The sequence below is a fragment of the Brachyhypopomus gauderio genome, chromosome 6, assembly GCF_052324685.1.
Source record: "Brachyhypopomus gauderio isolate BG-103 chromosome 6, BGAUD_0.2, whole genome shotgun sequence".
In the NCBI taxonomy this organism is placed as follows: domain Eukaryota; kingdom Metazoa; phylum Chordata; class Actinopteri; order Gymnotiformes; family Hypopomidae; genus Brachyhypopomus; species Brachyhypopomus gauderio.
Genome location: NC_135216.1, coordinates 7,245,809 through 7,254,016, shown reverse-complemented (window position 1 = coordinate 7,254,016; position 8,208 = coordinate 7,245,809). Strand labels below are relative to the sequence as shown.

The 8,208-nt window shown below is 42.4% G+C and overlaps 1 protein-coding gene across 6 annotated transcripts in view; it reads left to right on the top strand.

Annotated features, from left to right (window-relative positions):
* The first annotated feature begins 1,290 nt into the window (after nucleotides 1–1,290).
* Nucleotides 1,291–8,208, top strand: part of LOC143516653 (uncharacterized) — a 41,595-nt gene continuing 34,677 nt past the window's right edge. For 4 of the 6 annotated variants that reach the window (XM_077008392.1, XM_077008393.1, XM_077008388.1 and 1 more), the window contains exon 1: nucleotides 3,237–3,507. The gene's annotated coding sequence lies outside the window, so the exon portion shown is untranslated. Of the gene's footprint in view, nucleotides 1,473–3,236; nucleotides 3,508–8,208 lie in introns of those variants that run through there. The other 2 variants (XM_077008389.1, XM_077008390.1) reach the window with 1 other exon arrangement.

The window sequence follows — 8,208 nt, the reverse complement described above, 5'->3', positions numbered from 1 at the left end:
GCCCGACTGGGACACACACTTGATAAATGAACCACTGTTGCAGTATTGTGTGATTCTGCACAAGTCTCTTTCTGCTGTGCTGCCTGAGGTGTCAGAATTCACTGCACGAGTTCCAGCCAGGAGACTGGGTGCTGATCAGAGACTTCCGCAGACAAAGGTGGAACCAACCCAGGTGGCTGGGACCCTTCCAAGTGCTGCTAACAACCAACACAGCTGTGAAGACCAGCGGCCGAGCCACGTGGACACACCAGAGAGCAGCCGGTCTGGACATCCACATTCACCTAAACACATTCACCCATACACACCCACACACATATACACCCACACACATTAATCCCATATATACACCCACACACATTAATCCCATATATACACCCACACACATTAATCACATATATACATCTCCACACATATTCATCACATATATACATCTCCACACACATCCATCCCATATATACATCTCCACACATATTCATCCCATATATACATCTCCACACACATTCATCCCATATATACATCTCCACACACATATACACCCATACACCTTCATCCCATATGCACAACACACCCATGTAGGCACTTGCAACCAAACCAATTGCACAATAATCAAACAACAACAGACATCAACAGGGTTGAAGATGTGCTGGTCTGAGTCCGGAACCCCGCACCCCCGGCCCACACCAGATACCCCCACTACCCAGGCACCGCTTAATATTAGAGCTAATGTAAGGTAGGTCTGAGAGTCTTATTTTTCCACAGAATGCTTGTTCTAGGTCCAACCATGGGCTGTCTATTAAGTCGTATTTGATCCATTTTAAAATGTACTGTAATCTATTGGCTAAGAAATAATGATAAAAATTTGGTAGTTCTAAGCCACCATTGAGTTTTGGCTTTTGCAAAGTTTTCAGACTTATTCTTGATGGCTTGTTTTTCCATAGAAATTGAGATGTTTGACTCTAAGGACTTAAACTAAGCAACAGAGGGTTTATTTGGGATTAGTGAGAATAAATAGTTGATTTTTGGTAGAACCATCATGGGACATAAATCTACTGAACCTGACAGACACACAACCAAACCGATGTACCAGAGATACATCAACACGACTAAGAGGATACACATTCCAAAACACTGATAGTACAAGACACCAAACCAAACTCAGCAAACAAAACAAACCAAGGACAAAAGCACATAATCTTTGGTGGCAGGGGATTGAGAAAGGCTGGAAACGATTGGTAAGTACGAATCAACAACCTAGGACAAAGAAAATACACTATACCCAACCAGACAGAATCGCTTAAGTTTAGACACGGAGAAGAAGTGAGACTTGAGCATGGATAACAGACAGAATGACTCATGCCAGGAGATCCAACATCAGGGACAATAACCAAACTTAATCATTAGAGAAACTGGAAACAGCTGAATGACTTCAGTGGGTGAGCGGGGCTACCACTACACGAAGGTGAAACTGAAAGGTAAGAATTACAGAGGGAACGGGTGATGAAGACGTAACACTTTGGAGCCTACCTTCATGCATCTCCACCATTTTATCTTCTTTTTCTCCTTCTTTACTTCTACCTCATTCTCCACACTCACTTTGTTATTTTTCTGTAGAACAGCATTCATTGGTTTGTCAGTTCATTAATATGTGAAATATTATCTCAGTACTCTATAAAAGCCATGTAATCTTAAATGGAAAAAATATATATTAATGCTATGTTTTTTCAATCATCTAGTTGCGAATTAGTGAAACACGCACGGTACCGGTTACTCCTTTTTAGACTATACTTTTGTAAGAGCAATAATGGCATGATGTAACCTGTTCTATATGTTCAGAAATTTTGCTTTGAGGTGCGGAAGGCCTCCGTCCCTTTGCTAAACATACACACACACACATACAAGAATGTATTTCTTTCCTGCAGCAGGTGTTAGTTCAAAAAAATCAATTTGCCATTGTTAAAACGGTTTGGTTGGCGGCGGGTGCATGTTTAGTTCTGTTATTCCCCTGTGGTGTGTTTTGTGCACAAACCAGACATCAAAATTTTGGGTGAGTGTGGTTATACTTAGTATATATGTATACTAAGAATATGCTAGTGCAGGCATGTCAAACATACGGCCCGCGGGCCGGACCCCCGTTGGATGATTTAATACGGCCCGGCATAAATTTCTGAGTATGTCAAAAAATGAAGCAGTCTCTAGCTCATTTCTATCAAAAGTTGTGAATTTTAAAAAATGAATACAAATCAAATGCTCTCTCCGGTCACTAGAGGGCAGTAAATGACAGCATGCAGCACTGACACGAGTTAAAGCTTCAGTCACAGCATGCAATTCCGCTATGAAGCGATTCTGCTATGAAGGATAAATTTGGGTCCGTGGAATTGAATACGTTTTATCAATATCTCGTGCCAGGTTACCCCAAATTAACAGACATGGCTGCATAAGTTCTATCCATGTTTGGGACTACTTATCTTTGTGAACAGATGATCTCTGTAATGAACAATAATAAAACAAAGGCGCTCAAGGTTAACAAAAAAACACTTGAATGACATTGTTAAATGTGCTGCTACTCAGGATTTGACACCTAATATCGATGCACTTGTGAAGGCAAAAAGATGCCAAGTTACAGGAGCCAGCAGCAGCAAGTAGACTGCAGGAATGCAGTGAGAGAGAGAAAAAAAGTGTGATGACACGAAATTTGTTTGCACTCATGAATACAGATCATTAAAAATAAGATTCATCTGGTTTCATATTAGATAATTAATATTGTGCAGTATGTTCTCAGCTTCAGTAGGCCCAGCCTAGTAGTTTGATCTGATGTAGTCTAATCCTATTACCCATGCACTACTATAACTTTTATTTTGTATTTCTTTTTTAATTTATTTCAAAACAGTATGACAATTAAGGCGAAAATATTTTTTTTCATAGCTCCCACTTGAGTTTGTTAATGTGGTGAGTTGCTTCAGGTATAAAACTGCATTCACTCAACTGTTAAACCAGTTGTTAACACATTCACCGTCATACATGAAAATTTTTTTTTTTTCATTGTTTGTGAATAAATGTGTTGTGCTTAGAAAAGCTCCCTTTTCATCCATGATTATAATATGTAGGGTAGGCTAAAAATGTAGGCTGAATGATAAAGCATAGTACTGAAAAACAAAGCTAAATATTTGGAGTTGATTTGTAGTTACAGATCCGGCCCACCTGAGAACAGAAGGTCTGGATCCGGCCCCACAGCCAAACTGAGCAGGACATGCCTGGTGTAGAGTGCCTTGTAGCCTCTAGGGGGAGTTAGAGTGCTGTTGAAGTGGGAGGAGAGAGAGAAAGTTGGACAGAGTGTGAGCGGGAGAGTGAGGACACCCGGACTAGCCGTAACCACCACTACTAGCCTCCCAGTTGTTCTTCATTAAAAGTGATATATATTGAAATCCATTCTTCAGTCCCCCTGTTATATTTAAATACTTATCTCGCTACCGCAACCGCCAGCTGGATTAACCCACGGCCCGAGAACTGGTAAGAGTGCTGGTTCCGTAATGCCCGGTTCACACTACACGATTTTAAGCTGGTTTTTCAGTCGCCGACTGTTTTTTGTAGATCGCCGACAGAAACTGTGCTCGGAGGCAAATCGGCGATCACTCGGCGCTCGCTCAGTCGTGTAGTGTGAACTGCTGAAAGACGCTCGCCGAGTGGTCGCAGACTCGTCGCAGACCGGCAGATATCTAGCATGTTTAATATGTAGCATGTTTAATATGTATCATGTTTAATATGTAGCCCAACAACTAAAGACTCGCGATTACAGCACAACCAGTCGTGTAGTGCGAACAGCACAAAAACCTGACGACTGAAAAGTCGTGTAGTGTGAACCGGGCTTAAAAGTACGTTTTACACTTTTAAATATTGGTCCCTAAAGTATTTAAAAGACTATAAATACCTTCATAGGTGTGCAAACACAACCCATTCTGTTCAAGAGATGGTCAAATCTGCGCTCTTTCCAAATAGATAATGAATATAAATCTCTTGGCGTCGAGTTGACATGAATGTGATATTGAATATGATATGATATGAATTTGAATGTGATATTGGCGACACATGAATGTTTTGTGGTTGCTATGGTTATCGCGGCACTGGTTCCATAAGGTCATACGTCATGTTATGACGTTATTTCGAGTGTCGCGCGCTCTTAAGCGTTACGTGTGCGGCTGTAAGCGGCTGGTATAATTACAGCTGTTTATTAATGTATAACTCACAAATCGATCAGAATTTATTAAGATCAGAGTTGTAGCCAGTCAGTTTTAGCAAACGTCTATATTGCTCTGTTGGATAGCCAATAATGAATTGGCATTAAAGCTCAACTGACTTAAAATAAATGACAATTACTATACTATATAATATTTGTTGTAATCGAACACTTTCTGTTTCCGCGTTTGAATTCGTGTAAGCTAAGAAATTATATGGCACAATTAGCTTGATGCTAATGTTATATAAGAAATCCCATAGGATTGCTAGCGGAAATTAGCATTATGATCGCGTTGCTAATTTGCTTTCAAAAACATCATGTACAGCATACTTTCTCATGTAGAAGCATCAAAAGCATTGATAAATGTTTGTGATCTAAACAGAATGCTAGAGCTACTCATTCTATATTGTGTTATAGACATATGAAATTATATGGCACAATTAGCTTGATGCTAATGTTATATTGGAAATCCCATAGAATTGCTAGCGGAAATTAGCATGATCGCGTTGCGTCAAAGCACTGATAAATGATTGTGATCTGTACAGCAGGCTGGAAAAGGAGAGGAAAAGACAGGAAAAACGAATTAATGTGCTGCTAAACAACTTTATTCTGAAATAATGAGTGGTTGAATTATGAATGTCTATTCCGGGTTTCTTGAGTTATGAATGTAAATGTGTGGCGCTATTGAAGTGCATACACAAGAAAATCAGGGACGCTTCATACATAGGCGTGCAGACATAGACATCAGGTGGTGCTAAAGCACCACCAACTCTGCCCTTTATCAACGAAAGTGCCCTTTTAAAACTTCAGTTAAAAAAATATTAACATTTTACTGAGGTCTGTTTGAAACGATCTTTTGAAAACCTTTAAAACAATGCCCTGAAATGAGCCACCACCTCGCACACACCCGACCTCTCTCTTCCTTTAACACCAGATGCGCTGCAGCAGCAATTCAGTTCAGCGAGGTGAAGGAAGCGTCTTTAGCACAGCACGCACGGTCACAGATAGACTTCTTCTCCCGTGCCCACCAGCCAGGTCACATACACATCAAGTCAAATCGTACCGTTTGCCCTCTAAGCCCAACGTGAAATCATTTTCTTGTGCAGTAAAATGTCTCATACAGCACCAAACTACTAAGCATTTTTAGCCGACTGGTCACCTGATAAACTAGTCGCTCTAGCCCAAATCAATGATAGAGAACGTGAGGACGACCACATACAAATAATTAAGGTAGAGTTTGCAAATCTATGTGAACGTTTTCTGTTGTATAGGTTTTTGCTAGGCAACATAAATTAACACATTTGTTTGTGAAAGAAGAAACGGGAAGTTCCCCATTACCTGTGAAAAATGCCCATCTGCATTCATGTAATGACAACACTCAGTCAGCCCCGTCGACGGGGGGGACAACCGGGTCTGTTGTCCCGGGCCCCAGGGCCAGGGGGGCCCATCAAAGAGCCCAGCAATTAATTTTTTATTATAATTTAAAATATAATCTTGAAATTGTTCATTAATATAAAATTATGTACTCAAAATAAGCTCAATGGCTAAAATATATGTTTTTTACCTATCTGCATATTTTCCATTAAGTGCATACACCCCTGCCTCTCACTGAAAAATGGTTTGATCCAGCACCGACCGTCACCGGCTGGTACCCGCCCAACAGCGGGAAATACAGTGGTGGATAGTTAAAGTAAATACAGAAATCTGGAGCGCAGAAAAGAAAGGAAAAACATTTACCTGACGAATGATGAAACTTTCTTGTCCCTGGCCCCAGCAAGACTGTCAACGGGCCTGCATTCAGTAGCCTATAACTCCTTCTCCAACTTTTTGGTCTTTTTACTGTCTTAATTGTAGGCCTATATTGATTTACTAATTGCAAAATAGACAATTGCAGACAGTGGAGGGTAAACAGAAGTTAACTGAAGGACTTAACAATGACTGTATATAGTTAATATTGGATATGGATTTTATCAGTTGGTGGTGTGACTTTTTTCCGTTGAAAACTCACGTTTAGAGAATGTTACAAATAAATGTCGAATTTCATTCAACATGTGCGTGTAATTGTTTTTATAATGAAGTGTTCCACGTGCACTAAAAAGTGCCCATTTCCCCCCTGAGCACTTGCCCCCCAAAATGTCTGTGCACGCCACTGACTTCATACATAACGCCGATACCAGGGGCGTCGCCTGGGGTGGGCTTCAGCCCCGAATGATTATCCAGTAGCCCCGAACCTTTTCGCTCAGCTGTACTATTAATGAGGAGGCCAATGCTGCTGTGAGAATAGGAAATCTCTTAACGCCAATCATAGTGCCGCTTCAAGGATAAAGTTCCGCCTTTCAGGAGAAACGGCCAATCAGCTTGCTGGTTTTGCGGGCGCGGAGGAGAGCCCACCCCCACCCCCGTGAAGGAGCGCACATGCGCTCTAGCCATTTTTGGCAGCAGGTAACTGACGGTGACAGAAACTGGATATACGGCGTTTTTTCAAGGAGAAAGGTAACGGTAGTTAACTATGTAAACTAGTGCTGCCACCTGTCCCGGTTTTCACATGCCTGTCCCGGTTTGTCCCGGTTTTTCTTCTTTTTAATATTCGGTCCCAGCAAAAAAACTAGGTTAGTACAAACCACGATTCAGACTGTTTCTGCACACTTTAAATCTGTTTTTTCCTCTCACTCTGTTCATTTTAAACCCCTCCGGTAACGTTTTACATTCGCCGCCACCACCCCCCACCACAATACTTTATGATGGTAGTTTAAAGCAGTTTCTTAACCCTGGTCACTGCCCTAAAATTGTGTGTTTTCCACTGGAGCCAACTGATCAGCTAATAAACAATCCTTTATTGAGTTTACTCAGCACAGCATATCACCACTTAATGTGGAGTGTCAAAGTAAATAAGCAGTATTTCTAATAAGTAAGCCAGGACGTTAGGGGTTAAAAATCAGCATTGTTATAGCCAATCAGAAGCTTCATTTGAAGCAGCCAATCAGAAGCTAGAGTTCAGCTTGTTAAGGCAGCTGAAAAATAGCTTGGCGAAGAGAGATTTACATCAGCCAACGGAGGAGCCGTTTCAGTGTGGAACAACTAAATTAGCTATAAAATAGCTAAGTTCTAAAGTTTTAAGTCAGTTTCTGCCAGCATTAGTCTGAGGGGACTCGAGGAGTTCGGGCGACACTTTAAATCGATTCCAAGGGGAGGATCTAACGCGGGAACCGTCTCGGGAGAGCTCAACTGTGCAAGCAGAGTGCGTAAAATGGCGGACGGGCTGAACTTCGTCACGGACTGAGAAAGTTTGAGGCTGGCAGCAGTATCGGGAGTATCGCTGTGAAAGGAAAGGTGAATCCGGCTCGTGCTAGCTTAACTTTTAAGAGTATCCCGTGTTGAGTGTGTGTGTTGGTTACAGCACACTGAGGATAAGTTAAAAGTTGAACTCTTGGGGTATCGCGCCAAAGTCGGACTGAATACACGTATGGAGCTGAGGCTTTCTAAAATGGACGCTCGGGGCGAGCAACGTGCTCAGATGGAGACGTTGCACTGATCGCGCGCCTAACTAACGCGTGGGGGAAAACCAGATCTCATATTTCCGCTATCCGAACTGTGAGGGCATTGGATTATCCAGCTAACCTCGTCCGGACGTAATCGGCTGGATCTGTTCTGTTTCTAACACTGAAAACTGCGCTGCTCGCTGCGCCAGCGCTGCTTCTTGACGTGCCCCTGCCATCCAGACGACATCCTCCACGTCATGGCCTGGTGGTAGGGAACTGGTCTTGTGACCGGAGGGTCGTGGGTTCGATTCCCAGACCTGAGGCCATGACTGAGGTGCCCTTGAGCAAGGTACCTATCCCCAACTGCTCCCCGGGCGCCGGGCTAGGGCTGCCCACCGCTCTGGGCACGTGTGATCCACAGCCCTCTAGTAATCACTAGTGTGTGTGTGTGTTCTAACTGCACAGATGGGTTAAAAGCGGAGGACAAATTTCGATTGC